Source organism: Amblyomma americanum, chromosome 11, assembly GCF_052857255.1.
Source record: "Amblyomma americanum isolate KBUSLIRL-KWMA chromosome 11, ASM5285725v1, whole genome shotgun sequence".
Taxonomy (NCBI): domain Eukaryota; kingdom Metazoa; phylum Arthropoda; class Arachnida; order Ixodida; family Ixodidae; genus Amblyomma; species Amblyomma americanum.
Genome location: NC_135507.1, coordinates 54,723,250 through 54,737,661, shown reverse-complemented (window position 1 = coordinate 54,737,661; position 14,412 = coordinate 54,723,250). Strand labels below are relative to the sequence as shown.

The following is a 14,412-nucleotide window of genomic DNA, read 5'->3' as shown; positions in this document are numbered from 1 at the left end:
CTACCCCAATCATTGCCATCGAGAAAGCGTTATCATCACACATACCCCTGGAGTCAATCCACATCCAATAAACCTAGCACGTGCTGAAATCGGATATGTGGGCCCTTGCCTGAAGCATTTGCACATTCATTACAGCGATCATCGCCGAAGTCAACGTTGTCACAGATCTTGAAAAACAAAGCCACCATTCAAGGTGCTGTCAAGAATGAAACCTTCAAACCAAATGCGGATGAGGACAACACTGTATGAAGCACTAGAAAAGGCTCTTTTTCTGTGGTGTAAGTGGATGCTGCTTGCCAATTCTCCGCAACGTTCAAACCATTCTTGGTATGGCGATGCGCACACGACGAGACGAACACAGGAAAGAGTAGGACAACCATTCTCAGCCTTTTAGCAACCTTTGGGGAGAGGCTCAAAGAAACAAGGATCATGCCTGTGGGCATAGCTGTCCAGAAGTCAAGCTCTGCAAATGCTGTAGAGACAACGGTGGTTGACTTCAAGGCCTTGGGGATCTATCCACAACACCGCCAGCTCTGTGCACGTGCAAGCTTTAAGCCCTTTGTCGAGAGTGGCACGGCTCAGTCCCCGAGACCGATAACACAGGCTGCCCAGCTTGCCCCCGGGAAGGATAACCGATACAATGCCAAATGGGAGGCAGCTGTAAAAATAACCTCTAGTTCCATTCCAGACATTGGCACCATTTCCCGGGTCATGAAAACTCATTCCGCTTCCAATTGCAGAGGCATTCTTTCCCGGCTGGCAAACTGTGCCATGATAGTGGGCGGAAGAGAGCAGAGGAGGTTCACCCCACCACTGTGTTCCTCTCTCACCTAGCTCTCCAAGGAAGTGGATGAAGAAGGGCGAAAAAACGTCGTGTTTGACCCAGAAAAAGCAAAAATGCTTGACTTCTCAGGAAGAGGAATGTTCGACTTCTACAAGAGGCTGCAGAATTCAGGGCATCAATCCACCTTGAACATAAATAATCCTCATTTGTCTCAGCAAATCCTGTTTCATGCAATGTTCGGGACTTATGTGGAAGACTTTGGAGTGTTGAGCTTTATGACAGGGCACAACGACAGGAACGAGAGGAAGGACTTCAACGAACTTGCTGCTCTATTGGACACCCAGCCAACGACCTTCAGCCCGCTGCCAGTAAAGAAGTACTACTCCAAACTCTCCAGTGCAACCCTCATGAAAGATGCTGCAACCATAACCCAAGCAACAAACGCCTGCCCCATCTTTGCAGGGATGCGCATGAGGAAGTTTACCAGCGAAGTGAAGGCTTTCATCAAGAGTGGAGAAGGGGTCACAAGTGGAGTGACGGATGTGAAGAGTGCTGAAGCAGCTCTGACAGTGTACCAAAATCATTTAGTTGCAGTGACGAAGCAGAAGGGCTTTTCAGCGGGAACTGCAACTTGGCAAGACCTTTCAGGAGTAAGCTGGGATGCTGATGGTCCTGTACTTTCGGGGAGCCCTAAAGAAACTGGGCATATCTTCTGGTCCGCCTAGAAGCCGGCCATGCTTGACGAAGGTCACATGGAGTGGTATTTCCATCCAAGATTAAGGCTGTGCGTTTCATTTTTCAAAGAGACGTTTGCTGCAACTGTCAACAAAGGCGGCTGCAGGAAATTTTGCACTGCTACGGGCCGTGAAACATCTTCAACACTGACGAAATGGACCTATTTTTATGAGGCATTTTCCATCAAAAACTCTCGCCTACAAAGGAGAAGCCTGCACACGTGGAAAACGCAGTGAGGGGCACATTACTGCGCCAGTGTGCACAAACACAGCAGGAAATGGAAAGTTGAAGCTGCTGGTTGCAAGGAAGTCGAAACCGCCTTGCTGCTTCAAGGGAGTTCGAGACATTCCTGTGACGTGCTGTGCTAATGGAAGAGCAAGAATGACAATGGTACCTATTGAAAACTGGCTGAGAAGGGAGACGCAAGGTCTAACTAGAATCCAATACAACAGCTAACCAATAAGGTCTAACCAATACAACAGCTGTCACCCAGCCAATGGGTCAAGGCGTAATACAGAATGTCAAGGTTCACCAATGCCTCTTTACAAAACACTGCTTTGCGCACATAGTGGGGAGAGCCACAGGAGAGATTTGTTGTCAGATATCCAGATCCTGGCCCACTCCTGGGAACAAGTGCAGGCGAGTACAGAGTCGATCACACTTGTCTAGAGCACTCGGGTGGTGCGCTGCGGAGCAAATGAGGTTAAATCTTTTCGCAGCTGTTTTGCTAGCGGTAAGGCGCTGGTGCCTGTGCGATTCACATGTCTATTCTGCTGCTCTCCAGCGCAACCATTATATGTGAAAGTCAATGCCTGCTTTAGAATTCCGCTTTATTTCCCCCGGATGGCACCTCTCGAGCACTCTAGACAAGTGTGACCGACTCTGTACAGTGAAGAGATGCTTCCACCATGTGGGATATAAAGCATAAGAATTAACACTCCATTAAAGGCAAGCTCTGCAGATGCTGAAGCTAACGCCATATTCAGTCAAGTAGTGCCATCTGCCCCTTTGACGCAACAGGTCACTGAGGCAGTGGATGAAAATGTGAGCACCTGTTGCGAGCGAGGAAAGTCTCAAGAAACACTGACTACCGAAGCAGAAGCTGCGGTTTATTTGTCCTCCATCAATGACCCTGTGCCTAGTGAAATGCCAGTCAGCGCAGCTGAAGATGCAGTTGTACTTCTGAAACACTGATTAGAGCTTGAAGGGTGTGCAGAATTTCTACCAAGCCTGTCAAACATGCACACTAACATTGTGAAAAAGCAGTTCAAGAATGGTAGAGGGAATCTGAAACTGTATTCGAGGCTGGCTATAAAATGCTTGCAATGTGCAGAGTGCAGGCCACTGAACATTCATGAAAAGTAAAGGACCTCATAAGCGAGCTGATAATTTACAAGACATATTTTTAAATTCTTGTTCTCACGCCTCGCGGTGGCCTGCAGTGCTGAGCTGACATAATGTAGCGCATGTTACATCAGCAGCGGTGGTCTATCATTACTTTGCCATGCCAAAGTCACACACCGATTCAGCAAAATAGATATTTTACATTCTTGAATTTTCGGGAAAGATTTCTCATTTAAGCAAGGAATGTATTGTTGACTTGCATGTTTACGTGGTGTTAGTGTGTGGGTACTCAGTAATTCCACTCTATTAAGCATGTCTAAGTACTCAGCTTTCAGATAAATGCACCTGCCTTTCTTTAAGGAGGGGTCCAGCGGCACCCTCTCTCTCTCCGGCGAGACATGTGACAGGGTGTGTTCCTATGTGAAGTGGTGTGTGTGTGTGTGTGTGTACGACAGCGCAAATTAGGCCACGCCCAACCTGGCGAAGACCTCTTCGAACCTGGGGAATCCTAGGGACCGGACACTTTTAAAACCGGACGACGAGTGCCGTGACCCAGGAATCCTCGATCATCATCAGGTCTTCTTAGATCCTCCGACCCTCTTCCATCACCCTCCAATGGGTTCCTAAATCTTGTAATAATGTAAATAAACCCTCTGTACAGTTTCCTTCATAACCAAGTCCGACAACGTTATTCGTAGAAGGGACCTGCGGCGCTGAGAGTAAGCTCACTCAAGGGCCCCTCAATCTCTAAAGGCGGAACCGCATGGCGCGTTTTCCGCGAGCGAAAAACGCGACGCGCGGTGGACGCCCGCGTTGCCGTCAACGCGCGAGCACCCGCACGAAAAAAGGGGAGCGGCGCCTTCGCGGCGTGTTTTCCGGGTTGCCAGACAACGTAACTCCCAACGACATGAATTGTCCCTGCTACCGCATATGTAATATGCCCTTAAACTTACACAACACTGCAATAGAAATAATCTTAGTGTAATTACACAACGACATTTTTTTTCGAAGTATATTTATCAAGCTTAATTTCAAGCAGGAAGAGTGTGTGCGAAACTGCGACTATGTACTTTCTGCATGCCAAGAGGCCGCTCCTTGTTTACAACTCGACATAGAAAATGGAGAGTCGGGCGCTTACTGTATACAGAGCAGAAGAGGCGGTCACGTATATCCCACAGGACGCGACGCCTCTCCACTTCCGTGATAAGGGCCTCGTTGAAGACTGCTTTCTCCATTTTCGATGAACACGATGCGCGCACGAAACAGTAGCACGTGTTTTTCACGTGCGCGCCGGTTCTGCAGAGCGAAAAAAAAATGCGCCGAAGAGGTTCCGTCGAGATGCGCAGAGAGTAGGGCCATCTAGTGGCAAAACCAAAAGCCAAAAATGCCACGTGACCAAATACCACGTGACTTACTTGAAATCTGATTGGCGGACGCGCCCCGGACGCGCCGCGCGAGGCGTTTTTTTCTACTCCGAGCAGCAGCACGCGGCGGCGCGATTTCGTGCTGGGCACGCGTCAAAACGACGTGCGCGTCCCAGTATCCGCGCGTCAATCGCGCCTGAATCGCGCCATGCGGTTCCGCCTTAACACTGTCCAGTTGCTACTGATTCTCATGTCATGCCATCACAGGTGCTCGCATGGACAATAGCTCGACAGAAGAGGCACAGTCTGTTCTTCCTTTGTTATGACGCTGCTTCATGGCACCTTCACACAATGTACAGCACTACACAAAGCGCTGCCGATGAATTGACATAGCATTAAAAAAACATTTTCAGCAGTGCTATTCTTGGTGCCCGGCTAGTAAATATGAGTGATTGTGAAGGGAAAAAGAAGGTACAGGTGGTACGTATGAGAACACATGCGCTCGAATTGCCAATTTAGAGAAAATAGATGCACAATGCGAATGGCCGCTTCCTGAAATCTGATTGGCTGTAGCAATGTCACGTGTAACACGTGATACGCACACATTTTGGAGTGATGTCAAATTGACGTTTCATCACTTTTACGATGTGCCGCCATTGCTAAAAATGGCTTCAATTCGCCGCCATAATTTCGCCCATCCAAAGGTACCCGAATTATGCAAATGAGTGAATGCAACGCTGATTTATACGACGTTAGGTCGCCGCAGTTTGACATGTATTTTTTTCGAAGCGAAAACTAAACTTATAAAAGTTCCCGCTCTCTTTTAGGCATGGAGTCGCAGAGCAGCCGTTATCACGATCATCGTGACGCCTTCGATATGCTTGACGAAATGTTCCGTGGACATTACCGACTCACGAAGGATTTGGTGATGTGTCTATGCGACGAACTGCGCGAACGCCTGAACACGGTCCAGCGAGTGCAGCGGCCACCTCGACAGTTTCCGAAATGGATGTTTCGGGTAGTTTCAGCTTGCAACGGGAATGCACAAGAGTGGACGTGCACTTCTTGTCAAGCTAAGAGCGCGAAGTTCTGACACAGCGAGCAGTGGAGAGTACGGCTGAGTTGGCATCAGTTTCGGCAACGGCGCGAAAAACGGAACTTCTCGCAACAACGCCTAGTGCACTAGGCGTTTCGTAGACAGCGTTCACGATTCTTGACCTCGATGCAGTGAACAGTTTACTGCATTTTACTGCGTGCTGGATGTGTCGCGGGACCATGAAAATCACGAAGGACAATGCCATGTATGGACTAGCTGCAAAGCTAAAAATGAAATGCATCAACTGCGGTGAAATTAGTGCTGAATAGAGCTCGCCTCGGGTCACAGGGCAGTTGGAGGAAAATTGCAAGCCTTTCGATATAAATTTGCTCGCGGCGCGGGCTGTTCAAAGCACCGGACAAGCAGCTCTAAACGACCTTTTCGCAAATCTGGGAGTGTCGCGTAGAGGCCTTCATAAAAAGACCTATCAGGACTACCTTTGTATATATAGTTATTCTTTGTATTTGTTAACTACTGTGTGCCAATAATCTGTATTGTGTTGTTTTCATGCCCTCCCCCCCCCCCCCCCCCTATGTAATGCACACTTGGGCCTTTAGGGTATTTAAATAAATAAAATAAATAAATAAATAAACAGAAACTGAACCTGGCAGCAACACGAGCGTGCAGCAAGAGCCTGAATGAGTGTGCCAAAAGAGTGGAGGACCTCTACAAAGAACTGAACTTTGGAAATCCAGGGAACATTGCTGTAAGCTTCGATGGAACCTGGCACATGCGAGGGCACTCGTCTCACATTGGAGTTGCTGCAGTCATCAAACTTTTTTCTGGATATGTGCTGGATTATTTTGTTTTGTCCAATCTCTGCCTGGGATGTGAATGTGCAGAAGGAACTGACCGCCAGGAGTATCCTCAATGGAAGGAAAAACATGAGTGCCAAAAAAACACATCAAGCAAGGCAGGCCAAATGGAGACTGAGGCAGCGATCATTCTGTTTCAAAGGTCATTTTCTCGCCACGGCCTGAGGTACACCACAATGCTGTCCGATGGTGACAGCAGGTCGTACCTCGCTGTACAAGAGGCCCAAGTGTATGGGTTCATTTGAGTTGAGAAAGAGGACTGTGTAAATCACGTCCAAAAACGAATGGGCACAGCACTTAGAAAACTCGTTTCAAAAAAGTCCGATGAGCGTATTGGTGGCAAGGGTCGGCTCACTGGAGACCTCATTTCAAAGCTCACCAACTACTATGCATGGGCACTGAAGTCAAATACAGCAAAACCTCGTTAATTCGAAATCACTTAATTAGAACTTCCGGTTAATTCGAACTGACGGCCAGGTCCCGGCAAAGCCCTGTGTATTTCAGTGGGCCAAAACTCCCGATAATTCAAATATGCCGGTATCCACGCCGGTTAATTCGAACTAGGCGCTGATGGCTGGCATTGCTCCTGCAATTGGATGTGCTTGTGCTTGGTGTGTTTGGTAGGTCTTGTTGTGAAGACCCCTGTGGGATATTCCCATGGTTGAAAAAAAAGTCATTCAGTGCTGTTTGGCCATTCCCTGTAGTTAGCGCAGCCCGGGCAGCAAGAATATTTACCTGGAAGGGATTGCAATTTGCACTTCCAGGTAGACGCTGAGAACTCCACTTGCGCACGACATTGCCGCAAACAGAACACTCCAAGCACAACTGTACAGCAACACCGTATTCACGAATGCTTTTCTGGATGAACATGTCGCCACCGCACTGGCGGCACACGGTTTTTTCGAGCAGCCGGTTGATTGCTGACAGATCGACGATCGTGTACGTTGCCGCTGCCGTCGCCGCCGGGCCTGTGTCGCCTCTCTCAGTGCGAAGAGCCTGCAGCTTGCGCTCGGTCGCAGATATAAGGTCTCCTCGATTTGGCTGCACTTTCGGCACTAGTTCAAGAGTGCTGCACTCTGGCGCTCGATTTGGCGAGTGCATCGCGCGCCACCTGCACTGCCGCACTTCATTTGACATCGTGCAAGCCTTTTCGTACACGTGTTCTCTGCACGTTTGCACTTGCTCCGCTGTCAGTTCTGTTCAGTTCACGAGATCACGAGGTGCGGCAATCCAACTGTTGCAGACGACATGAAGTTGGTTCTGCAAAACGAGGAAAGGGACGTGTTCCCCGTCGTCGATGAAAACGGCGTTCATGCGGCCGGGGAGCAAGGAGGATTGCTGTATGAGACGGAAGGTGAGTGTCGCCATTTGAGCACATGTGACGGTAATAGCAATACACGTGTGTGGTAACTTTCGCGGGTACGCAGTTCGCACTTCTGTTCATACCGCCGTGGCTTGCTGATCCTAGTTTTTTTTTTTCTTTGCCGCTTATTTTTTGTAGATGGCATCCACGTCAGCGTTGTTTTTGCCAACGAGGCCGGCGGAGCTGGAAGTGCCGAGCTGCCCGGCAGCCAAAGGGCTACGGAACCCGCAGCCGACATACCAAACAGTAGAGATAGAGGCTCGGTTTCGGCAGCCGACGATTCACAGCTGGCGCTGCCAGGCCCTAGTACGAGCTCCGAAGCCCAGCCCGATGCTCAAAGAGAATTTTGGCCGAGGCCTAAGGCGCTGTTTCTCATCGCCAAGTACAAAGCGCTCACCGAGTTGGGGAGCAAGAAAGGTGGCTTCAGGTAAGTCGTGCATTACTAGTAAACAAAGTTCTATTTATCTAGTAAAAGTAACATGCCTTAATCTGTTTGGCTTCTTGCATGCACATGCATTACTCCAACATTATATACAGAACAAAGAAGCTGATGTGGACGAAGCTGGCAGGCATAATAAAAGCAGAGTTCGGCGGAAACCTGACAGTGGTTCAGGTGGAGAATAAGTGGAAATCACTAGAGCGCCGATATAAAAAAAACAAAGTAAAAAACAACTCGTTGGGCCACTCTCGAGTGTCGTGCGACTACGAGAAGTAAGTAAAATAAGTTTGATTTCGTGTCTGTTTCCAAACTGCTTTAAAAGCTGCTTAAATTTTTCAGCGAGCTAGCGGACGTACTCGAAAAACAGCACCACATAACACCAACGGTGCTGCTGACACAGGGAAGAGCCCTGACTTCCCAGCCATCCCCAGAACAAGAAGACACCGCCTCTGGGTAAGTTGTTTTTATTTGTGATGACATGACGGGAAGTCATTTTCATGCATTTTACAGGGAAGAAATTGAACCCAGCAGCGAGCCCCGAGCAGAGCCACAGCTTGGGCCAACAAAGAAAAGGCGTCGCAGGGACACGCCTGTGGAAGTCCTTTTGAAGGTTATTGCAGATGCGGAGGCTGCCAGGCAAGCCCGGCACGACGCAAGAATGGCCCTGCTGAAGGAATTGATATGTGTCACACGCACAAATAAAGAGTAGCCATTCAGAACTTGTCGGGGAAATGTTTCTTTAAGCAAACAAGGATGTCCTTCTAGCACTGATGCTGAGCAATCATTTGCCTTCGGCTCTCTGAGCACGCTGGTGAGGTGATTCCGATATCTTCATCGTTGTTACCTACATCGTCAATGTGAGGGTTGTCTGCAAGCTCGGCCATAAAATCTCTTTCAGCATTACACAAATTGTGAAGCACACAGGCGCCCAGTACAATTTTGCAGCACTGGAGAATGCTCTTGGCATCAATCAGATACAGCCGCCTGAAGCGCTGTTTAACAAGGCCGAACGTATTCTCTATAGCCACTCGTTGCTGGCTATGGTACTTGTTAAACTTCTTTTTCCACGAAGGAAAGCTTGATCCATTGTCCCTGTAGGGTGTCAATAACCACGGTAGAAGCGGGTACGCCGAGTCACCCAGTATGTAATCGTCCCCGCATTTACTGGTGGCTTCCGCGAAGAAGGAACTCTCCTTCAGCACGCGGGCATCGTGCGCAGAGCCGGGAAATCCGATGAACACATCCAGGAACTTGTTCTGGTGATTGCAGATCCCCTGCAGTATTATCGACGACCACTTCTTCCTATTGATATAGGAAGCAGTGGAGTCTTCAGGCTAGGCAATCTCGACATGGCTGCCATCAATGCAGGCAACAGTATTCCGGGGACCTTTCCCACCACTCTTAGAGAGAAAGCGTGCCTTGCTGCGGGCCAGCTCTGCATCGTCTGGCCAAGCGATCACTTCGTCGCTGATGTCCATGAGAAAGTCCAGCATCCTCCGAAGGCACAACACAACAGAAGTCTCGGTCACGTCAAATCGGTCGGCCACAGAATTCATGCTGCTTTGATTCCCGATATAGCTAAGGGCAATCAAAATTGTCTCTTCGGCAGAAATTTTCCGCCGTCCGCTCACAGCCTTCGGATACAAGGAAGAGCGCCTGAAGCGCTCGCACACGAGGTCACAAGTCTCTCAAGACAACCTAAAGAGCTTTTTAAACTCAAAGTCGAAGTATCTGGACGTCACATTTTGGAAGTAGCCACTGACGCAGTTGCGGTCTGCACGTAGTAACTTGCATGCTGCAAGGGCAAACGCAGCTTCCAGCTCGGCGTCGAACTTGTCATCGCTCTCGTCGTCCTCTACAATTTCCATCGCTAACAGAACAATGTCGGCCACGTTTTTCCGCGATTCACACAAGACGCGCACTTCACTCTCGTCGTCTTCGACTATTTCCATGTCTAACTGAACAACGTCAGCCATGTTCGTCCACGATTCACTCACTAAAATCACTAGTTAATTCACTGATTTAATCGGGAAGTTGAAGGGCCGATGGGTACAAGCAAAAACCAACAGCGCACGGCTAGCACGGCAAGAGCGGCAGACGACAAGGCTTGCACTTGTGCACTCGATTCGGCCGCGCCACGAAGAGCGCTAGTGTCGCGCTGCACTGGCACCGCAAGAGCTGGCGCTGCACTGGCACGGCACTTTTGTAAACTAGTGCAAGAAGTGCAGCCAAATCGAGGATGTCCATAGAAGAGAGCTCTGAAATTCGGGCGTCAGCTCATTCTTGTAGTCGCTCCAAGTCTTGGGGGCTCATAAACGTCGTGTCGACGCGCGTTCGTTGCTGGCGGCCACCCGTGTCATCGGAATCGGCCGCGGAGACGCCCGTCGGGACACTTTCAACTGTCTCGCTTCGATCACCTGCTTAGAGAGAGCACGGACGACCTTCCACTGCATCCTTATGCTTGTTAGAAGGCTTTTTACGCCTTTTACCGAACTTGTACGCACTGCAGAACTTTCGGCACGGTGGAGACATAGTTCGCTTCCGAAATCAGGCTGAGAGCTTTTCAAAATGGCATCGCGTCCGTCGGCAGCGCGGACCCTAACAAAATGGCGCGGGCCAATGAACTGCGCCGGTTTTGACACGTGACGGGCAATGACCAATGGCACAGCAAGATTCCATCTTTCCTTTTTCTTCTTTTCATGGCTAACAAAGCGACGCTGCACGTGCAGCTCCGATGGAGAGAAAGAGGAAGAGATGCTCTTTCAAACGAAACCAAGACGCCGGCTTTCCGGCGCGTCATTTGAAAATGGTGCGCGGCACGAAATGAGCATTTTTGAGGTTCTTTCGCGAGACTTTCGGTCAGAATACTCCCGTTATTTGCCTTTTTCTGAAAAACTATAGGTTTCTCCGCTTTGAAACTTCACCCACATATAGAGAATGCCCTCACGGTCACGAATAATCCAAAATTAAAAAACTGATTTTTTTCGCAATTTTTCGGCCGCAAGGACCCGTGTCCCCACTTAATTCGAACAATTTTCCGGTCCCCCTCGAGTTCGAATTAACGAGGTTTTACTGTATAGGAGACATTGACAGGATGCAGAGGGCAGTCGTGGCAACGTATCATCATGAAACATCAAATGATGAGAAGCATAAGCACACCCTCTGCCCAAGTGGTGCTGAATCCTGGTGCAAGCACAATGCAGCCATAGCCAGAAATGAGCTCCCACCCAAACACAGGTACAGTCTGCCTCAAAATTTGTGCCAGGCATTGCTTCCAGTGTACGAGCGCCCTGCTGACAAAAGCCTTTTGCAGCGATGCCAACGTGGCAAGACTCGGAACTCTAATGAGGCCTCCCTCATCTGGAACCTCGCACCGAAAGACAAGAATGAGTCCCTTTTTGCAGTGCAGAATGCTGTAGCAGAAGCTGTCATGCATTTTAACCATGGCACACAGCATGCCAGCTCTAGCACACTGAGAGAGCTGCAGTTGGAACCAAGTGGCAACGGTAGTTCTAGAGCAGCCGAGAAAGATAGGTTTTGTGCTGTGAAGTCCGAGAAAAAGCGTGCTGTCTCGGCAGATTTCCAGACTTCCGTAAAGAAAAGGCAGCGTGGAAAACCTGATGAAGACTATTACTATTGCCCTGGGGCTTTCGAAGCCTTCACATGCTTAATCCTCCTCAATAAATCCTCTCGTCTCATCGTAATTAGTTTTTTCCGTTTTTCTCAAAAACAAAATTTTGGTACAGTCGAACCTCGTTATAACGAATACTGATATAGCGAATTATCGGTTATAGCGAACTAATTACGAATTTTGGTTGGTCATGCTTCATTTCAGTGACATTTATTCTTTTATAACGAAACCGAAAACGCAAGATCCGCCGCGATATCGGCTGTAACGAAGGAATATTTGGTTTACACGAGGCTCAGAACTTGAAAGTAGCATAAAAAAAAAACAAAATGAAAATCGAAGGCCAATACACAGCTGAATTTTTTTTTTATCGTTTGAAAAAGTTTTGCCGTCTGGCACAAAAATCGCGTTTGGATGGTCGCGCCACCTGTGAACAGAGCACGAAAACTCTGAAAGCTCATGACATGACAGAGGGCCGAAAGGCGGCGCCACTTGTCCAGCGGTAAAGAAAGGCAAGCGCAGCAACATTGGCAACTTTGAGGCCGGCGTTCTGACATCAGCACAGCGGCCAGTCTTGTTGTTGCAGCGCTCGAAATGGCATCGAAGAGGAAAGCGATCTCGCTCCAGACAAAGCTGCAGATACTGAGAGCTGTGGACAGTGGCCGCAAGAAAAAGGATATTGCTTCGGAATTCGGCGTTCCTCCAAGTACGTTATCCACCATTTTGGCCACTAGAAAGAAGATTGAGGGCAACACCGAGGACGCCATAAAAGCCGACCGTAAACGAGTTAGGCCTTGCCATCACCCGGACGTGGAAGCGGCTTTGCTTTCTTGGTTTAAAGATGTGAGGGCGCGAAATTTGCCGGTGTCGGGAGCACTTCTTCAACGGAAGGCCCACAGCCTGGCCTGCGTACTGGGGCATGACGATTTCTGTGCAAGCAGCGGTTGGCTGCAACGTTTCAAAGATAGGCACGAGATCGCGTGCCACACTTTGTCTGGCGAAGGGTCCGCTGTCGACATGGAGACATGTCAAACGTGGCTGGAGAATTTTCGTCCTCTGCTCCAGGAGTACGACGAGTGCGACGTATACAACGTCGACGAAACCGGCGTGTTTTTCAAGTTGTTGCCAGAGCGGTCACTGGCGATGAAGAACGAGACCTGCCATGGGGGCAAGAAAAACAAAGACCGGGTGACTGTCGTCGTTGCTGTGAACATGGACGGCTCCGACAAAAGACGGCTCGCCGTCATCGGCAAGTCGGCACATCCGAGGTGCCTGAAAGGCGTCCGGAATTTGCAGGTTCAATACACGTCGAACAAAAAAGCGTGGATGACGACCAAGCTTTTCGAGGACTGGCTGAGAGCGTTCGACCAGGACATGGAGAGGCAGCACAGGAAGGTCCTGTTGCTTTTGGACAACTGTTCGGCGCATAAAGTTTCGATCGTGCTGAAGGCAGTTCGCTTGCAGTTTTTGCCACCGAACGCAACTTCTGCTTTGCAGGCTTTAGACAAAGGCATTATTCGTTCGCTTAAGTGCAATTATAGGAAGCGTTTGGTGACGCAACTGGTGTTTGACATCGATCGACATAGATCGACAACAATAAACATCAAGACGACACTCGAAATGTTGTACGGGTCGTGGAATGAGGTGAGGCAGTCGACAATAAGGAACTGTTTCGCGGATGCCGGTTTTGTTCTGCCTGCCGACGAAGAAGAAGTGTAGCCCGAAGACCAGGCAGAGCTGGACAGAACTTGGGATCGGCTGGCAGTCCCAGGCGTCGAATTCGACGATTTCGTTTCGGCCGATGAGAACATGGCCGTGGCGCCCGAGCTGACGGATCAAGAAATTGTGGATCGCGTTTTGTTGCCCGAGGATGACAGCAGCAGCGACAGCGGTGAGAGTGAACGGGATGAACCAACGATGAGCAGTGCGGATGCCGCGGACATGGCCAGGAGGCTGAAAGGATATTTGGAAAAACTCCCGACGACGAAAACTGCTGACGTAGAAAAGGCCCTCTTGAGCATGGACAATGTAGAAAACTTCATTCTGCGCAGCGCTGTGAAAAGCCACCAGACGAAGATAACATCTTTCTTCAAATGAACGAATGCAAACCTGTTTGGCTGATCCTGGGCTGGCGTTGCATATGTCTCCTCGCCCAACGCCGCCGCTCCTCCTCTTCTCGCCCAACGCCCCCTCTCCTCCTCCTCCTCTTCTCTCAAAGCTGCTTTGGCAGCTTTTTTTTTTCAACGGTCCCTCTCGGGGCCACCAATCGCGCTTCGGCAGAGCACGCAGGCGCGATGGTTCCCGCTGTGTCTCACTCGAGTTCCTCTCTCTACACCAAGTCGCCTATGCGCAGACACATGGTGCAGTCGTTTCGCGCCACGCACTTTCACGTGCGCGGCGACGTAAGAACAGTCGTGTCAACCTTCCCATATTCCGGCCTATTTTGATTGAATGCCACAAGGAGACAGGTAAGGATTACCACGTTTGTAGTGGGTTCAAAGCCAAGTATATAATGCATTTTAGTGTCTAGAATATTTGCGCGAGCCAAATTACGAATTTGTCACAGCCGATATTTATGTCTACTGTTACAACGAATATCGGATATAACGAACTGATTTACGGTCCCGATGCTACTTCGTTATAACGAGGTTCGACTGTACACTCAAATTTTTTGGGAGGTGGGGCTTTACATCCACTCAATAGATTTTCATCATTCTTAACTTCTTTGAGTCCTATATGTGCTAGGTTTGCAATAACAGCACAGTGCAACTAATATTTGACTTGGAACATTTTAAAATTTTATAGCTATTGCACAAAGGCAGCTTTCAGTTATTGACTGGAAAA

At 49.2% G+C, this 14,412-nt stretch overlaps 1 protein-coding gene across 3 annotated transcripts in view; it reads right to left on the bottom strand.

Moving 5' to 3' along the window:
* The window catches only part of LOC144111257 (uncharacterized), a 168,328-nt gene that overhangs the window by 131,338 nt on the left and 22,578 nt on the right, over positions 1-14,412 (bottom strand). The gene's annotated exons all lie outside the window — the stretch shown is intronic.